Below are 20,563 nucleotides of genomic sequence, written 5' to 3' on the forward strand. Positions count from 1 at the left end.
GCGAGGCGGGCACCAGGAGGCAATGGACGCCGTGCTTCCTGGTCATGGTGAGAAAGGGGCCCCGGCCGCTATAGCTGGTAGCGGTGGCAGTGGGCAGGAGATGTAGCAGCAGGCGGGGGGGCCGGTGCCACCTGGGCGTATGCCCTGGGGGCCGAGGGAGGGACACCCACAGAGCTGGTGGAGGGAGCAGCGGGTAAGGATGCTGCGGCTGGTGGCGGGGCTGCAGCAGTGGGGGCAGTCCCTGCCATGGAGGGCCTGGATTTTTGGCGGGGCCCTTCCCCTTCTTCCCCTGGCCATTCCCGCCGGCTGGGGGGGCTCCCCCAGAATCCAAGGCAGCGAGTTACGTGGCAGCAGCGGAGGTCACCCCGATGCCTGCCGCTGCCGGCGCCCCGGTGGGGGCGGTGGCAGCTGGTTTGGCAGCAGCTGTTGAGGTAGAGGCTTGGGGGGAGTGACGGAGGGCAGGTGGGGGAACAGTATCGGGGCAGTTGGAGGGGCCCCACCCATCGTGTCCCCCTGCCATAATAAGCGAGGAGGGAGGGGAAAACACCAGAGAGAGGAGGGGAAAGAGGAGGCAGGTCGACCACTCCTCCCCGCTAGGTTGCTGGCTGGGGAGGAGGGCGCCAAAAAAGGGAGGCCTGGACGGGGGGGGGGGGTATCAAGGGCTCGAAAGGGACAGTCACCGACTCAGGATAGGAATCCGGCTCCTCTAGCTGCACTAGGGGAGGGAGGTCACAACAACGTTAGGGGGGGTGCAGTGAGATAGGGGCAAACTCAAACGGGAAGGGCACAAGTGCATGGGCGGGGACATGGGCGCACTGGGTATGGGGCCAATCAGGGCAGGGGTACCACGTGGGGAGGGGGGAGAACCAGGCCGGAGGCAGGACAGGGAACCGAGGAGCTAGCTTCAGAGGCCGGGGCGGGGTAAACAAACAAGAACTGCAGAGGGAAAAGGGCAGGGCAGGCAAACAAAACTGAAGCCAGTGAGGTGCTGGGGTAAAGGGAAGGGCAAAAAGGCTGCAAGGGGCAAAATGGGGCAGGTAGCAAGAGACAAAGCTGGGGGCTTGCTAAAGGGGGTCCAGTCCAGGGGGATGGGGGGGCACGTACATCCACATGCGCTTGCAAAGAGTCTACGCGGGCTGGCTGCTGCTTCAGGCCCAAAAGGTGGGGAAAAGGCGCGGCAGGCCAAGCAAGCAGCGGAGTCCCAGAGGCAGGAGCCTGAGGCAGATAGGAAGCGTCCACTGGGGGCTGTGGAGGGGGCAGCAACGATGGTGGCGGTGGGGGTTGGGGACATGCAGATGGACTCGGGGGCAGGCTCCATGCCACACACCTTGTGCCCCCACAAACAGTCAAAACCCCCACCACAAGAGCACAGCTCAAAAGTTACTCAGCCTGAAGGCCCCCTCCACAGTGGTCTGCAGAGTCCCTGTGCGCTCCCCCAGTAGCAAACGGCCTCATCCCCGCCTCCCTCAGGGTCCAGCAGCTCCAGGCAGCAAAGGCAGCAGCAACCCGGTGGCCAGGCAGCAGAAAGGACCCTCACAGGTGGTGGTGGTGGTGTCCCCAGCAGCAAAAGCAATGGCTGGGGTAGGGGGTCCCTCACTCCCCCCCTCTGGGGAGCGAGCCAGCAGCCCCCTCCCAAGGGGCTGCAGCTGGAGCAGCACCCAAGGGGGGGGGGGGGAAATCCAGCAGCAAGTCAGCAACCAGGTAGCAGAGAAGGGGGGTGGGTGGTGTCTGGCCCAGCCCAGCCCAGCCCAGCCCAGCCTGAGAAGTAGCTGGAGTAGTAGTGGTGGTAGCAGCAGGAGCAGCAAGAGCCCAAGGCCCAGTAACAGCAGCAGGAATCTCCCTCCTTTCTCCGGGCCAGTAGGATTCAGTAGAGGCAGCAGCTCTCCTAGTCCCTGGGTGAACAGGTTGCTGTTCCCTGAGTGACCAGAGCAGGGGCTGCTCCAGGCTAATGAGAGCACCCGACTCCAATTAACCTGCAAAGAGTCAGGTGAGGCCATTAAGGTAATGTGACCACCTGACTCTAATTAAGGCCCCTCTGATACTATAAAGGGGCTCACTCGCCTCAGGCTGAGTAGAGCCAGGGAAGAGGAAGTATAGTTGAAGGGCTGGTTGATGAAGACACTGTCAAGCTAGCAGTAAGGGAGCCCTAAGGTAAGGGTGAAGAAGAAGAAGAAGAAGAGAGCTGTGGGGAAGTGGCCCAGGGAAATGTAGCAACTCTGGCAGTGAAAGATCAACTACCAACAGCTGCTACCATTAGGGTCCCTGGGCCAGAACCTGGGGTAGAGGGTGGGCTTGGGTTCTCCCCAACCCCCCACTATGGAAACATCTCCTGGGAGGGGAAGACAGGCCCCTGTCAGGACAGGAGGCTAAACTGTTTAGGAATAAGCCCATAGGGACAACAGAGACTGTGAGAGTTCTCACCAACCTCCTTGCTGGCTTATGATGAAAAGGGCTCAGTAGACTGTAACCCTGGCCCTAGAAAGAGAAGGACTATGTGGAGAGTCACAGTGAGTCTCTGAGGCTAGCATAAACTGCCTAGAAGTGTGGTACCTATGGGGACAAGGTTGGAGCTATGCCACAATATGTAAATAATATAGGCAGTGGCCTGACAGAACCCTTTTTAATAAGACCTGGAATGAGCATGGTCTGCATCCAAGGTGAGAGAGACCTAGGGAGGACCGCCCCATGACAGGCCCCCATGAGCAGCCTTCTGTAGTTCCATTGACATGTGTAGAAAGGGAACCATGAGCAAGGCTAAGCACAGGGCCTGGGGGATGCTTCCCTCAACCCATAGGGAATCCATAGCAAAGCTAACACAATCTCAAGATGGAGTAAGTATGCTACTGATACACACACTTTGCCACCTTCCCATCTCACTGAAGTCCTTGTGTCTCCAGTGAATCCCTAGAGATCTGTACAAATCAACCTGGAGGATGCAGCACAGAGGGAGCTTCACGGAGCTTTCCTCCATGCTGACCCTTTCCCATGGGCTTTTTGTTGGAAGGCAGCAATCTGATGCTGGGAAATTAAAAATGCCTGAAGCCATGCACAGAATTTGTCATGAGCTAATGTCATCACAGTGATAGAAACACCTGAAAAAAGCCCAAGTCTTTTTATAACTTTTAATGGATTTCTTCTTACAGATCAAAGGACACTTTAGGCAAACTATTTTCACCAATAAAAACATAGCATGGACTATCAGCATGATTTATGGAAATCTAATTCAGAATAATTGGACTCATTTTTGTTAATATCTGCTGCCTACATAAATGGAGTACTGAATTTTGAAAAGTGGTTTGACTCATACAAATTTTTTTTTTTAAATTAGAGAGACTAAATACTGATTTTTCTGCTAATCTTGCTAATTGAATTCATCATCACAGCTGGAATTTTATCTTTTAGAAAGTAGGAAAGAGGTCACTTTTTTTGGGAATACATTTGTAATCATTAGCTGAATTCTTGCAACACTTCATTGTTTTTAATAACCGGCTAATTAGAAAACAAATATAATGAAGGCAAACACTAGCTATTTATTTCTAAATGTAGTTGGATGTTCCAAATCTATATCTGTTTTAATAATCTTTCCCCATTTCAAGTAATCTGTGGATTTATCTGGTTTTTGTTGAAATCTTTGTGTAAGTTTGTGATAAAAGGTTATCAAAATGTTAGCATTTTGAAAAGAACTGTATCACTTTGTCTCATAAATACTAATTAAACAACTCAACCTGGCATCAGTGCCAAGATTCATGTCAGCAGTTAGTGCAACTTGTTGTTGTAAGATTAGTTCTGACATCTTCCTTCCAGCATAGCAAGCTGTGAGAGCCTATGCAGTGTTGGGAGGAGGGCATCTCTCTAGAGAATGCCAGTGGGGAACCAATAGAAAGGAAGAATGCTTTCTTTAACTGGATTAAAACTCTTACTACTTAATTTAATCATCTTGAAATATAAATCTCACCACCTAGAAAGGAATAAATATATCACCAATCACCCTGTCTTTTCCCTGTACAAGACTTTCTGGCTGTTTGTATTGCCCATCTGTAAATTCAGGCTGATGTATTGCTAGGAGGCTAGCTGAGGGATTCTTCTCTAGCTTGATTCTTAGCACTGCTGGGCAGGTCAAGAGTCATTCGCAACTACAATAATTGGCAATGATTTTATGAATCCAAGGACATCATGCAAAAGGCTCACTCCTCAGAGCAATTGCTAATAGGGAGGGAGAAAATGGAGGGAAGGAATTAGAATGACCTTGTTCTGTTCAGCTGGCATGCATCTTGCTGGTTCAGAGGTTCTGCTCCAGGGATACATGGGGTAATGGGGGCTGCTGGTAGTGGTGTCAATGTCTTAATGTTATCCTTTGGGTTGGCTGATACATCATTACTTAATGCTGATATAAAAGGGAGCAGAAAAAAGATCAACTGAAGAAGTAAAACACAAAATAAAATAGAAAAAGAAATACGTTAAAACTAAGCTCAAGTTGTTTCAGCTTTTAAACTGAAAATTCATTATAGGAGACCATCTCATGGACATTGCAGATTTGTTGTGTATCTCTTCTAGAATGCTTAAATAGTATGTTAACGTACAAAATCATTTGGCATTGTAAGAACACTGTGAAATACTTCATCTACTTAGAGCCCATTCTCAAAGCATTGCTTAACGTAAGAGTTTAGACTGAACAAGTGGTTGTGGTAAAATGCCTTTACAGAGTAAGTGTGTGTGTGTATACTTGTGAAATTATAGCATGTGGTGGCAGTGTGATATGGACAACACTTAAATGTAATATACAGATTTATAGTACAATCACATACCATGCACCAACTTCTCATGATTTTATCTCAACAGAAAATGTAGATACACACGTTTCTGGAAAATCTGGATTTCCATGTCTAATTTGCACATGCACTTGCCATGGCTAAATGTGCAACTGTGGTAAACTTCCATGTAAGTGACCATTTACGTGTCCAACTGATTGTTTGTTTGCCTGGGTGCTTACAATGATTCAGTTCATAATTCCATGCACAAAATAGGAATTTAAAAATATAGCAGTTCTGAAAATCTGAGTCTTAATAAGAATTTGGGCACGTACTACCTTCACCAAGCAGGGCTAGATTTTTGGCATCAAATTGTTATGTAAAATATCTAAAATATATTTAGAAGACCCCAGTGGATAGAAAAGCCACCAAGGGTTCTAGTAGTGATTCCACTGCCATATTTTTTAAAAGAATCCATTCCAAACATGTTCCCTATTCTCTGCCAAATGTTGAATTTCTCCCAAATTGCATTGCGCCTAAGTACAGTATTGGCAATATTCAGACTTTGGCTATTGTCAGTTTTAAAGGCTGATATCTCGCATCCTATCAGGGCTAGAAGAACCTGGGATTCCTCTCGGATATGACACTTCCACCACAAGCAGTATGACATTTACGTTACAACCTCATGCGCCCCACCACTACTCAAACAAAATCCCTACCTTAAACAAAGTTTCAGGTAATCAGAGAAAGAAGATAAGACTCCACCAAGTCCACCATGGACATTGCTGTGTCAATCTACTAGCCTGGGAAGGGTCTCAAGTACTAAGGTAATGGGTACTGGTACAAAACCCTAAGACAGAGATGGATAGAGCAAATTATTCTAGTTTTTCTGTTTTTTCTGAGGTCTGTATCCAATAGCTAAAGCAACTTGTCTTTATTGGAAGAAGGCTACCCCAAGGGCCTGGGTAGGAACAAGAATTTTTACAGAACTTTTAGAGAAACTGGGCTCATTAATATGTAAGAAGGGGGAGAAAGATAACAATGACTCAAAAATAGCTGAGATGAAGCCTGGCGTTTCTAATTTAAGGCATGTTGGAGTTATGCATGCACAAACATTTTGTATGGAACATACAGTGAAGGCATGGTGTTTATTTCCAGTTGATTCAAAAACTGCTGAATTGATTTTAAGGGAATGTGAATGACAATGGAACTCCAACTTAGCTGAGAAGCTAGAAAATATATAAAATATCATCATACATATGCACTAATACATGTTTCTTAATCCAGAATCACAAATATTATTCTTGTCATTTTATTTACATTGGCTTCAAATTCAAAGGCGCATTTTGAACACACAGTTGGTGCAGTGGGCAAGAATACCATAGGGTTTTGTAAGTGATAGTTCTATCACCAATATACTGTCATTTTGGAGGTTCATTCTAGTGGCACATGATAGGCATTCAGGTTGCTGAGTATTGCTTATTGAAAGCTGGCAAGATAAATGGGTTTCCACCAGAAAAAAAAATTCTTTCCCAAAAGCAGAGATTATTGTTAGCTGTTCCAGAATGCTAACTGTTAAAGCATTCACTCTCAAAGATGCCCTAATGAAGACTGAAGGCTTATATAGGCTTGGCTAGTCCCCATGGTAACAGCCTTTCTACTGGGTTACCATAGGAATTGTAAAAGCCTTTATAAACCTCCATTAGTAGAGCATATACACTCTTCAGGCAGACTGGAATATCTGCTAGAGAATACACCTCAAGTTGTTAAAGATCAAGATAAATGGGTTTTGTTCTGGAGAGGTAGTCCTATCTGTTTGACTAGCTATGTTATTATTTACATTAGAAATTGGAGTCACATGTGATGTGAAAAGGATGAACAGTGTTATGAGTAAGACAATCCATATATGTGCACCCAACCTGCACAGAACCACAGGCAAAAAATAATTCTATACAACACTTCTGACATCACTCAAAGCACGACAATACATTGCCCATTAGCCGTCCTTTGGACAGCACAGGGGGGTTAGTCAATCTGAAGTTTTGTTGGACAAAAGTTACACAACAGGAAACAGATTTATTAAAAAACAAAAACATAAGTTCTTTTGAGGGCTCTTTCCAGGGCTGAAGCAACTCATTGGCTGTTTTTCTATTTGTTGAAGTTCTAAATTATTTTTCTTGAAATCATTGCCCTTGTTACAGAGATGGTACTTAAAATGTGCCAATTTGATAACTCAATGAGATTACTAGTTAACCACAATATTTGAAGCATTACAAGTATAGGGAAGTACAATGGAACACTATTGAGGGAACTGTATCTAACTACCTCAGATTTAAACTGCCATCGTTGTGTACGTTTCATTTTATTCAAAATGGTTTTGGGGAAAAAAATAGCTACAGAAACCTTGACAGGTTAAAAGTCTGAAATAGCACTTCAACCTTATTTCAGCTTCCAGGAGTCACACAAACCCATTTCCAAATACAGCAGTGACCTCCCTAAAGAGACAGAAAATTAAGACACTATGAAACGTAGCCAACACCTGCAGGGTTTGTTACGATTTCAGACAAGTGCTCACTATAATGTTTTCAGTTATAAGACTGTCAGCAGCATAACATTCTGCTTTCCAGTTGGCTAAAGTCCATGATCTATTTAGGGCCAAATTTTCTCCTGGTGTAAATTGCTGGAGCTAAACTGAAGTCAGTGGTTCTGTATGGTTACATGAGCAGAGAATTTGGCTTTTAGGCTCCAATTTGGTAAATGTATAAGCAGCTCATCTGAAATCAGTGGGATTAGTCACATGCTTAAAATTAGGCATGTGCTTCTCCTGGGGGAATTCTACACCACTGTGCAATGCAGAATTTTGCAGAAGTTAATGTTGTGCATGCAGAATTTTCTTTCCCCCACACAAATGGGCTGCTGGCTGCCATTAGGGGCTGCTGGACCCAGCAGAGCCCAGCCCACACATTGAAGACACTGCTGGGGGAAGGGAGCAGAAGCTAGAGGATTCCTGGCAGCTGCAGTTCCCCACACGCCCTGACAGAAGGAGACAGCAACGTGCCGGAAACTCCACACAAGCCTGGGACCCAGCATCAGGCTGTTTCTCCTTCTGGATCCCTGGGCTCTGAGGCATAGGGGGTGGGTGTCTGGGCTGGGGAAGGGCACAGCTGGGCTCTGGCAGGGGAGGAGTTGTGGGTGTCTAGGCTGGGGGGGCCCCACAGCTGGGCATAGGAGGAGGTGGAGGTATGCTTATTTGGGCAAGGGGGGGGCCCTGCGGCTGGGCTCTGGTGGGGAGGGGTTGTGGGTCTGACTTGCTGGCTGGGCTCTGGTGGGGCAGAGAAACAATAACTGGGTTGTCATAGGGTCTTCTTTAACTCTGCTCCTGGGGGAATTTGTGTACGTTACAAACATACTTGCTGACAGGTATTTTGAAATAAATTACCAAAATAATAGAAACTGGTGTGATTATGTAGTTATTTTGACAAATAAAATTTGCAGAATTTTAAAATTGTGTGGTGTGTGTGTGTGTGGTGTGTGTGTTTGTTTGTTTATTTATTTATTTATTTTGGGGGGGGCACAGTATTCCCCCAGGAATAATGTGCTTAAGTGTCTTATTGAATAGGTTTCAGAGTAGCAGCTGTGTTAGTCTGTATCCGCAAAAAGAAGAAAAGGAGGACTTGTGGCACCTTAGAGACTAACAAATTGATTTGAGCATAAGCTTTTGTGAAAGCTTATGCTCAAATCAATTTGTTAGTCTCTAAGGTGCCACAAGTCCTCCTTTTTCTTTTTACTGAATAGGGGCATTTCTAGCTTAGGAAATAAAGACAACATTTTTTTTTTAAAGATAAATGTAAACTGAAAGATGAAAACTGCTCCATATTGTAGAAAGAACACAAGGGCAATACACCAAGACAGACAATAACACATCACATACCTCTTGCCAATAGAGCTGGTTGAAAAATGCTATATACTTCTGAAAATTTTTGAACCAAATGAAAATGTCACTGGTAAAACACCCATTGATTTCAATGGCAACAGAGCACTTCTGAAAAATCTCACCCCAAAGATTTTATCTGATCACGCCAGTTAGTTATCTAAAAGGAGGTAATGAAAACCTTGCATGCCCACTATGACCTAAATCCTTTTCAGAATCACTGCTTTCTAGGATACAGTTCCCCACTCTGTCAACGTGGTCTGCATTCCTTCTCAGATACTTAAAAGTGCAAAGAAACAAAACAAATGGCAGACAACCAGCAAATCAGGACCAAGAATTCTTCTATACACCAATCATTTGAAGAGTTGTATTAAAAGAGGCCAAACCTACTATAGTTCAAATGCTTGAGTGGAGTGTGTCCTCTCTGTCACGGACCATGTGTTGTTGTTGACAGTCTTATGTAAATGTAGGACTGAGAAGGGAGAGATTGGTATTCAGGATGGTAAGCTCTCTCTGGGCCCTGTATCAAAGGAAAGGGTTTACATTTTAAAAGTAACTGAAAGTAATAAAAAATGAACGTGAAAAGGATGACAAATAGATTGCACTTAGGGATTCAGCACTCAGACTGATCTGAAGAATGGATATGATGTCCCAGGCCCTAGAGATTCCAACCAAATCCTAGGAGATTATCAACCCATCCCAGGAGACTATAATGGCCCCAGTTCAGGAAGGTACTTAGGGTGGGATATTCAACTGCATCTAAGTGACTTAGGACCACATGTCCCATCAACTTTCCATGGGACCTATGTTCTGAAATACAGCAGGTGCTTTAAAAATCCAACAATTAAAGCATAATTCTAACTTTTAAGCACGAGTAGCCCCATTTACTTCAACCACAATAGGCCTTTCTCCTGGGACAGATGGTGGCATATCATAGAATATCAGGGTTGGGAAAGACTTCAGTCTAAATCTAGTCCAACCTCCTGCACAAAGCAGGATCAATCCCCAATTTTTGCCCCAGATCCCTAAATGGCCCCCTCAAGGATTGAACTCACAACCCTGGGTTAGCAGGCTAATGCTCAAACCACTGAGCTATCCCTCCCTCGCAGGCATGTTTTCAACTGTTCTCTCTTCTTCTCTCTGCTAGTTATTGCAGGTTTCCATTAGCTGCTGCTTTAGGCAGGGATTTTCTTCCCTTCATCAAAAAGTTATGACAAAAAGTAATCACTGATTTCCTCTCCCCTGTTGTGCGTCAAGTGGCTCACCTGCACTTCATATTTACTGGGAGGGATTTTTGGTTTTAGACTCTCCACTCTGTTCTCCTAATGTCAATGGAAGGAGTTCCTTTATTTCTCATTAATCATCCTAGACATGCAGTTGACACCCAAATCCAAATCCTAAGGCCCTGCTCATGCCTGGGTTCCCCAGGAGTAACTTCCCCTTTACAGCTCCACACAGCGAACAAGGACAATGGCAGTATTTATGCCTCCCCTGAGTGTAAGGATTATGCCTGAAGAGTGCACACTGCACCCTCTTAAAGGGTAGCACAACTGCAGTGCTCCCCTGGGTGCCTGGGTGTTCCAAGAGGAGTTCCTGAAAATTCCAGCCTTCCTGAGGCACAATGGACCAGGTCCTGGCCCCCACTAAAATTGTGGCACAATCATCAGGTAATGTTGTTCTGTCTTAGCCAGCTCTATGCCACCCCCAGCCACAGAAAGGGCATGTGGGGGAAAGCTAGGGAAATGGGGACATTCCTAGGAATCCATAATATCTGGCCAATCCCCAGCTGCTGGAATAAACATGGCAGCTGGGAATAAATTAGAGCTGCCTGGAGGCTGCTGTGTTTTGTGTCAGGGACTAGGTCAGCACCCTGGGAATTGGGCAATGCAAAGGTGATGGACAGATACCTTTGCACTTCCCTGCCCCAAAGCTGCACTAAGCACAGCATAGCCAGGCCTCGAAATCTGGCCCAATGCTTTTGTAAGGTCCTTTGGGGAGAAAATGACTGAGCATGGCACCCAGCCCTGGGCAATTGCTGTCTCACACTATCTGCATTTTCTGTGTTGTTCTCAGATAGGATTATCCCATTGCTAAACAAACAAACCAACCAAACCAAAACTGCTCTGAACCTTTATCAGAGGTCTAAAATATAGCAAGAACTACTTCATCTGGTAATCTGTTGTCTCTGTTGCTTTCCATTAGCGGGCCCATGCTGTCCATCATGGAAAAACAAATGACTTCAAAAAGCCACAATCATTCTTTTCTTCCATTAGGCAAATAAGGAAGCTGCCCTGGCTCAGATAGTATCATTTCTGCTCACTGCTGCTTTGTCTCCTTTAAAAAGCCTCAGGAGGATGGGTCCGTACTCTAGGCTTTCCGTAAGAGCCTACTCAATATGCAACAGAAGGCAAGTGCTCCTTTCTGACTGTCACCTTTCTACCACACTAGAGAGCTATTAATGACTGTATGTTGCTGAAGCCACTGTGGAAGCCTTTAGAGGAAGGAAATCCATCTGGTCTGTGCCTTGTGTTTGAATTGGTGCAGCTGTTTTGCATCTGCAATGATTACCATGTGTGACCGTCTGGAAAGGAACAGCCGCACTGACCGCACTCTTCCAATGAAATGGCCATCATGGTTTGTACAGTGTTGTGATTGCAGAAGAAATCATGGGCCATCAAATTAAGGCAGACTGCAAAACCTGGCACACGGACAAATTGCCTGTCCTTCACGACATGCACATTTGCTCTGTTCTCGGAGGTGGTGAACCAAGGGAGTGGAGGGAAAAAGGGCTAAAGCATATGGCAGTTTAGTGCAATGCGATATCATTCAAAACTTCATTTGACGATTATTATCTGCTGACAGTCACATTGTAGCTCTCACTGGGTAAGAAATCAGACTACACTTTTCTGATAACAGGAATAAAAGGAATCCAGTGGGGTGTTCTAGTAAATAAGGCGGTCACCCGTCTCTAGTGATGTAGCTTGCTCTGTCCTGGCCTCACTTGTGTACACAGTCCTTTTTCTCCTTCTCATCCAGCATTTCCCATTGTACACTACCGATCCAGTAATCTACTTCAGGCTCCACAGAGAACATAAGAACATAAGAATGGCCATACTGGGTCAGTCCAAAGGTCTATCCAGCCCAGTATTCTGTCTGTCGACAGTGGCCAATGCCAGGTGCCCCAGAGGGAGTGAACCTAACAGGTAATGATCAGTGAGATTTTTCCTCACACTGCTCCAGTTATCTTTTTGCAGCAGATGTTCCTATCTATGTACCCTACTTTCTCTTTTGTATACACAGCACACTGCATTACTGTTGTCGTTTCCATCAAGAGAACCACCCCTCCCTCTGGCAATACAAACATACATACTTACACACAGACCCTGGTTTCAGAGTAGCAGTTACCATGTTAGTCCGTGTTAGTCCATGTTAGTACCATGTTAGTCCGTATTCGCAAAAAGAAAAGGAGTACTTGTGGCACCTTAGAGACTAACAAATTTATTTGAGCATAAGCTTTCGTGAGCTACAGCTCACTTCATCGGATGAAGTGAGCTGTAGCTCACGAAAGCTTATGCTCAAATAAATTTGTTAGTCTCTAAGGTGCCACAAGTACTCCTTTTCTTTAGGCCCTGGTTTGTCTTTATAAGCCACCAGGCAAAGGGGTATAATGCTGTTTCTTCACCTCTGGATCTTCAGGAAAGTGTTGTTTTCTGAGCTTTACTTATTTAGCCCTTGCTTCTTTCAGTAATCCTGACTACAAAGGTGGGTTCATATTTATTGCCTTTGTCTCCTATTCTTTCATATACAAAGCTGGCCTTTGGCCTATGAAGTGCCTGCAGATTTGGAGAAACTGAAAATGCAAAGGAGAATCACAGCTTTATTTTTCTAAGCTCTTTCTCATGTGAAAACATTCTTGAAAATATACACCAGTGTAAATCAATGGAAACCTGTTTTTAGGTTGGGAAGGAAGAAGCAGCTGGGCTCCCATTCTGCAGCAGGAAACAAAGGGAATGGAGGGAACCTAAAGATCCCTGCCATGCCCCCCACAAAGAAAAACATTTTATGTGCCTTAAAATGAGTCAGCTAAATTTGGAGCATAGCCCAAAGACACATCTTGCTAACCATTCCCAAAATCCTGAGGCCAGCTCTATGCATAGAGATGTGATAATGATGGACAGGAATCAGTTACATTTTGATGAAGAGTCTAGGGGCAAAATGTTGTTTTGCGGGATTACCACAAAGTTTATAGTCACTATTACAAAGACAAGATTTACTAAGATATTTTTTAAAGTTTTTATGAACATAACAGGAATAGTGTTATTGGGGAATAAACATAAGTACACAGCTGAGGACAACTAATATGCTGCAATGTTCACCCTTATAGTTGTTTTCTGTTTGCTTGTCACTACTGATGGCCTCTTCCTACTTTCTTTTATTTCTCTTTCCGTTACACAAGCAACAATATAACTGTCAAAATCCCTCCTGATCTCCATTTAAAAAAGGCCCCTCCTAGAGCATGGCGAAATTTTCCAACTGCAGCTTTTTAAAGTGAAAAATGCAAATTTGGCAATACCAAAACACTTCATGAATTTGTGTTGATTGTGCTGAATTGTTTCAGTTGAACAAAAGTTGAAAAACCCCCCAGCAAGGTCAAAAAGTTTTGTTTGACAAAACAAAGTAAAACATTTTGATTTTTTCAATTCGAAATGGCTTTTTATTTAGAGATTTCCTTTAATTTTATTTATTTTTTTTAAAAAAAAGTTAAAACTTTCTCATAGTCAAAACTAATTTTTTAAAAAATTTTGATTCACTGAAAATTTGTTTCTGATTTGATTCGAAACAGATTCCCCCCCCCCTTTTTTGGGGGGGGGGGGGAAAGAGGGAAGAAATTTCCATGAAACTGAAAAATCTATTACTGGTCCAGTTCTAGCTTTTGCTCCATCACTGTTACCAACACCTCCATCCTAGCCATCAGTCCATCATCTTATAGCCTTGGGGTTATCTGTGACTCTTCCCTTTCTCTTTCTCTTTCTCCTCTCCAACCCAGATTGACATCACTGATCTCTCTCTCTCTCTCACCTGGTCTACTTTAACCTCCTCTCCAGCCTCACTGACTCTCCTGATGGCCCCCTTCAGTCTAGCCAACATTCAGCAGCTAAATAACCTTTCTGGCCATACCATCCCCTCTTCAGGCCCATTCACTGTCTCCCTGTTTGTTCCCACATAAGTTTAGGTACCTCATTCTCATTCCTAAGTCTCCACACAGCCCACCCTGCCTACTTCTCAGCCCTTTTCAGCCTATTGCCCAACACTTGGTCCCTTCCCACTCTTCTCACATTCTCTCTCCCTTTGTTCTCTCCTCTGACTGACACCAGCTTGCCTTTTCATGCACAGCTCCCTACAGCTGGACAGACGTTCTTCCAGCGCGCCAGTCCTCCCTCCTCACCTTGCTTTCAGCTGTTGTCTTCTACTTGTCCTATGCCTTCTACTCCTTGCCTCTTTCCCCACCATGGTATCTATTTAACAATAGGAAGGTGTACAGGATTTGCTTGCTATTGTGACAGATTCAGACCAGAAGAATATAAGAAAGTGCTGGAATATCAGCCTTCAGAATGAGCAGCCCTTGTTCCCTGGATGGCCAAACAAAGGCTACTCCAGGCCAATTAAGACACCTGACGCTCATTAACCAGTTAAGGCTATTAGGCTAATGGAGACAGCTGGAACCAATCAAGGTTCCACTTATACTGTTTAAAAGCTCTCCTTCCAGGGCCCTCTAGAAGGCTGAGGTGAAAGGAGCTGGAGGAGAGGAAACATTGCTGAATTCTGAGGTGAAGCTAGGAAAAGGGAATCAAAGCAGTGTTGGTGGTGAAGGGAAAGCCACCAACAGCTGCTACCATTAGGGTCCCTGGGCTGGAACTCAGAGTAGAGGGTGGGCCTGGGTTTCCCTCCTCCCACACTCTACAGAGATCCTATGGAGAATCAAAGCAGATTTGGTCCAGGCAGGTGGCTGAACTGTGCCTATTGAGCTCTATGGAGCAACAGAGGCTGTGGGGTATTTCCCCTTCCCATATCCCCTACTGGCTGGCGATAAAAGTAACTCAATAGGTTGTGACTCTTGCTGCTACACTGAGAAAGGGGAGGTCACACTGGGGCCTTATTGAGTTCCTGAGGCCACTGAAACTGCCCAGAAGCACAGGACCCACCAATACAGGCTCAAGACTTTCATGCTATATAATATGACATTATTTTTGTTCCTCCTTTCCCTACTTCTTCCTCTGTCTGTTGTATTCCTTTTCTTTGTTTGTCCAGTCTAGAAGATAACGTATATCTGTCTAGCAAAGCATTTATACAGTGCTCATAGCTGTAGTTGCTGAGCAGCACAAGCCAGATGTTTTTCTTAAAAACATCTGTCAAATATGATACAAGTGTTACTTGTGTGTATTATTAACAACAAACTAAGGAAAAGTTATTAATGCAATTGATGTACATTAGATTGGAATTCAATAGGATACTTCATGGGATGTATAGATCCCATCCTAACACAATCACTAAGGGTTAACAGGTAGGTGAGCTATTTCCACAACTGCAGCTTATAGCTAGCCCAGCAACAGCTGGGGGATAAGGCTGCAGATGGGAGGGGTAGGAGGTGGCTGCCAGTTAAATGTCTACACTGCAATATAAACCTGGGCTCAGACTTGGGTGATGAGCCACCTGTAAATTGTATTGAGGGAGGGGTGAATGTAGTGCATGGGTTCACTGCACTATATACAGCGGGTGTTGCATACAGTCCAGAAATGTGGTGGGAAGGAGGGTGCTCTGCAGTTCTTGTTACCAAAGTATGCCTGAGGTGGCATGGGGTGGGTAATTTAGGCAAGCTATTCCCTATTATGGGTCCCACCAGTTCCTGTGCTATGTATATAGTCCATGTGCATGGTATTAAGAGTCTGTATTATCAGGTGTGTTTTAGTCTAAACAGGCTGTATGGTGAGCCTTAGCTGCACTGGGGTAACTGCATGAACGCAGACAGCTTTCAGCAGCTTACAGGGAGGCAGTAATCCAATTGGAAGCTAGCACAGCATTTTCCCCTGTGAAGTTTGAGCCAATCCTGGGTGCCAATAGCTACAAACTCTTCCTGTAGTAAGAACTCCATGTGGGTAGTCATATTGTGGGGAAGGGCATACTTTCCAGGGCAACTGAAGAGATGCCTGAAGCAGAAGAGGGAGATTCAGAGAATGAGTCTGGAAAAGGCCTACAAGAGAAGTGAGAAAGGAAGTAGGCCAGGGAAGCAGCAAGGGATTGTGAGAAACCAATCCCAGCTACGCAATTGGACTCCTGATCTTTCAGACTCTTTATTGCCCCAGAAGTGGGGAGACTAAACCACCTGGCTGGGGTCATTAGGGGAAACCACCTGATGTTGGCATGGGAGCAAACGATTGTTTGTGGAGTGGAGGAAACTGAGGCAAAGTTGCCATGACACCATGCACAACCATGAGGGGACTGGCTGGCTCAGGCACCCCCAGAGAGACCCATAAGGCAGAGTTTGCATCATTTAGAATGAAACATTGGGATCTGGAATCAAGAGGAAAAAGATAGGGGAACAATAGGTTTATAGAATTAAAAAAAGGTGAAGTGGTATCACAATTAGACAACAAGGAAGAGATTCTGGGTTGTCCCTCTAAGACAGAGGTGGGCAAACTTTTTGGCCTGAAGGCCATATCAGAGTTCTAAAACTATATGGAGGGCTGGATAGGGAAGGCTGTGTCTCCACAAACAGCCTGGCCCCTACCCCCTATTCCTGCCCCCTGACTGCCCCCCCTCAGAACCTCCGATCCATCCAACCCCCCTCCTTGTCCCCCTGACTGCCCTGACCCCTATCCACACCCCCTGACAGGCCATGCAGAACTTCCACTCCTATCCAATCGTCCCCTGGGACTCCCTGCCCCTTATCCAACCCCCCCCCCCCCTTACCATGCCACTCGGAGCACCAGGACTGGCAGCCGTGCTGCCCGGCTAGAACCAGCTGCGCTGCCTGGCAGGAGCTCACAACCCCGCTGCCCAGAGCGCTGGCGGCATGGCATGCTGAGGCTCTGGGGGAAGGGGGACAGCAAGGGAGGGCTGGGGGCTAGCTTCCCTGGCCGGGAGCTCAAGGGCCGGGCAGGAAGATCCCGCAGGCCGGACACTGCCCATGGACCATAGTTTGCCCACCTCTGCTGTAAGAGCTATGGCCCAGAACTCACAGCTGGGGGCAGAGGAGATATGGCAGCTTTAAGCCATTGTTGTGCTCTCCTGATCCTGGGCTGCTCTAGGCACTGGGGAAGCTGCCAGTACCATTTAGACAGCCCTGAGTGTAAATTTACTGACACGAATTGTCTGTCTTCAATGAGATGATTCATATGAGTCTAGCTTAAGGTTTTTTCAGGATGGGGCTCATTCTTGAATGTTTCATCCCTTAATTCCAATTGTGATTCCTCTATATATTTTAAGAATATTAAAGAAATTAAAAAAAACAAACATGCACTGTAGCAGGGCAGTCACCCTGCTTCTGACTCAGAAAGGGGTAAAAGCTGGCCCTTGGAGAGAGCTGGGGCTGAAAGCAGCCCAGGGAGGCTGATTGGGTAGGTAGCTGCAGGTGTGGCCACACCCAATTAGGGTCCAGCTGGCCTGATAAAAGGGCTGGGAGCTAGGCAGAGGGTGTCTCACCCCACCACTGGAGTGGGAAGGACCTGGCTAGAGAAGTGTATCTCAGACAGAGCAGTGCTGAGGAACTCTGGCCAGGTGAGTCCCCCACAGGTTGAGGCCAGGCTAAAAGGGCCTGTGGTGGTATTGAGGGTGCGGCCAGGCAAAGACAGCAAGTCTAAACCCCCTTGCCAAAGATCGGCCATTTGAGACTCCAGTTTGCCCCTGAGACAAGGGGATAAATGAAGACTGGTAGTCACTGAGGCAGGGGGTAATTGGGGTTCCCCAGGGAGGGGAGGATCCCTTAGTGTGGGCAGCACTGCTGCGGGGCACTACCCCGGGAGGGACATGGGGCCTGAACTAAAGGGTGGTCCTAGAAAAAGGAAGAAGCAGGTGGTAGCAAAGGAGACACTGGCCAGCAGGAGGCAGGCTGAAGCTGGAAGAGCTAATTTCCAGACCAACCAGCAGGAGGTGCTGCTGAGTGCTCCACCCTGCTACGTGCGCCAAGGAAAAATGCAAAGGACAGAAAAATTATGCAGACAGAGGATAAGACAGAAGCAGGGTCTAGAAGAGCTAAACTTATAGGGCCAAATTGTTTGCAATAGTAAACTGACAGAGCTCTATGGAAGTCATGGGATTTGACCTATATAATGTAGAGAAGACTTTACAGGACATGATTGGCCTTTTAGTATCTTCAAGATGGCAATATAAATGAAGAGAGGGGGTTATAGATCCATTCAGAAGATCATAGGAAAAATTAAAACTGAAGATAAGAGGAAATTTTTAGGAAAAAATTCTTAACAATTCACCATATTGTGCCAACAGCAACAGAACTGCTGTTAAAATCAGTGGAGATTTCTGTTTAAAACCAGCTGTCATGACACAGCCTAACAAGAGCAGCTGGGCAGTGGAGCAAATAACCAAGGATGGTGGCTGTGGAATCTGTGCTGCAGACAAACCTGATGAAATTAGTGAAGACATTAATCAGAATGATAGAGTAATTCTGCAAACTCCACCTGCATGGCCAAAGATTTATTTTCCTGGATCTACTATCATTGGGCCAAATCCTGAAGACCTTGTACAGTATTTTTTTTCTCAGTCTAATCTGAATAATGTCTTCAGGACTGACTCCATGGTATGACTCTAAAATTTGGTCCCTGTTACTAATACGTAGAGGATACATTTATTTTGTGTGATCTTTTCTAGAGCAGTGAAAAATGACTAAAAGCTGAAAGAATCAGAAATTGGGATTTCAAATTAATTGTTCACTTTGGCTGTAATAGCAGGTTTTACCATGTACTATAGTCCCTGAACTGTTTTGAACTCATTCACCCGAGACCTAAGCTAGAAAGTGGTGAAATCAGAAGGCATTTTGGCATCTAGATCAATTTATCATGAGTTTCTTGAGAACAAATGACATGCTTTGACATGTAAATTGCCTGCTACCACCTGAGCAAAGATCAATAAAATTAGTTTTATTCAATGATTTCACTGCCATCTAACCAAAAGGCGTGTAAATCTCAGAGCTAGAATTGAACTATGACACTTGAGAGAGCGACTAATCCACTAATCATCCTGTCATTTTTCATCACTAAATATAAACATTTGCAGTTTTAAGTTTTTAGATTATCAGCATTAAAGAAACATTTTAAGAAGTCTTGTGGATTCAATATCTGGTAGACTGTTCCAGGGTCATGGTCTTTGACGCATCACAATAAAACTTCATCTTTCATCCTTGGTGGACATTTTTTATCTTGTGGTCCTACATATGCAGTATTATGCTGAATGTTATTAGAATTATTTCTATTAAGGGGCTCAATTCTCATTTACATTAACATCCCTTTTCAATGCTCTGGCCACGTAAAGGGGCCTCACAGAGGGTCTTTGATGAAAAGGGGCCTTACTGTATATGAGAATCAGGTGCGTGGTGTGCATGTGATGCTTTATAGGTCAATAAAAGACCAGGGGCATGGCTGACACTGCCTGTCGCCTTGTGTAGTCATTTACACTAGTGCAAAGTGGGAGCAAAGCTCTTTTCATTCTGCTCTAGTAGTGCTTAACACTTACTTCACATTTACATGGAACTTGTGCAAATGACCACACAAGGCAATGGAGAATTAGGCCCAACTGCTCTTTGGAGCTTACTGTCTACATTAAATGAAGTCGTAACAAAATGTCTCCACCATAAAAAGTAGGGAGGTGGGTAGGGATATGAGTGTGTGAGTCAGTATACAGATATATATGCACACTTATCTCTAGCTAGTTCATGTAGGGTTCTTTTAGAAAATTATTGTCCTTTGGGTGCCAAGAAATGGCTATAGATTGTGCACAAATACAGGGCTGTAATGAATAAACAGAAGTTTCAGATTTTAGAACTAACCAAGTCAAAGATCAGCAAAACTTGTACCACACAGTCACTGGGTATAGCTGAGATGAGAGCAGCATGAGCAAATGAGATTGGGAAGGAGCCATGCAAGACAGAAAATCTGTTGTGACAATACTTTTCTTTTACAGTGTCTGTACCGTGGCTGCCAAAATAAATCAACAGCTACTGCATATTAATGTGCAAGATAGTGCAGTTATTACCTATACTAAGTGTAGGGGAAACTGTTGTATCTCAGATGCAACTGTATAGTTATGGTGTGCGCTACTTACTTTTTAAAGGTGGCCATTGTATACAGGACAATTGCTTGTATCTATTGAGATCAATGGAGCTGCATATGCTTATAATATGGTCATGTACTTTATCCAATGTACACTTGAATGAATTTAGTTTTCACTTCCCAAAGTGAATTAGCTATGAGCATACATGTGTGTAGCTCAATGTATAACTTAATTCTTAGGGCATCTAATGGGGGCGGGGTCCTCCTTCCCAATGCACAACATACAACACTGATTTACTAGGAATAAATCCTTTAAGGCTCCATAAGTGTGATAGGAGCCTCCCTGTGAACATCAGCCACTCTCTTCCCAAAAGTCTTTGGCAGAAAACGAGCTTTGTATTTAGAGGTGAAAGATTCTGTCACAAGGGATTGTCATGCCCACTAAGTTCACTGACCTGTTGGGTCAGAATTAACTGGCACCCGGACCTTTAGTTGTTAACTCTTTTCATGTTAGTGTGCTCATCCAGAATGACTCCAAAGCTATCTGCTGATTTGCAATAGTGGGATGCATTTTCAAAAAGTATTACAAATATAAAATCAATTGC

This window comes from Dermochelys coriacea, chromosome 2 (assembly GCF_009764565.3).
Source record: "Dermochelys coriacea isolate rDerCor1 chromosome 2, rDerCor1.pri.v4, whole genome shotgun sequence".
Taxonomy (NCBI): Eukaryota; Metazoa; Chordata; order Testudines; family Dermochelyidae; genus Dermochelys; species Dermochelys coriacea.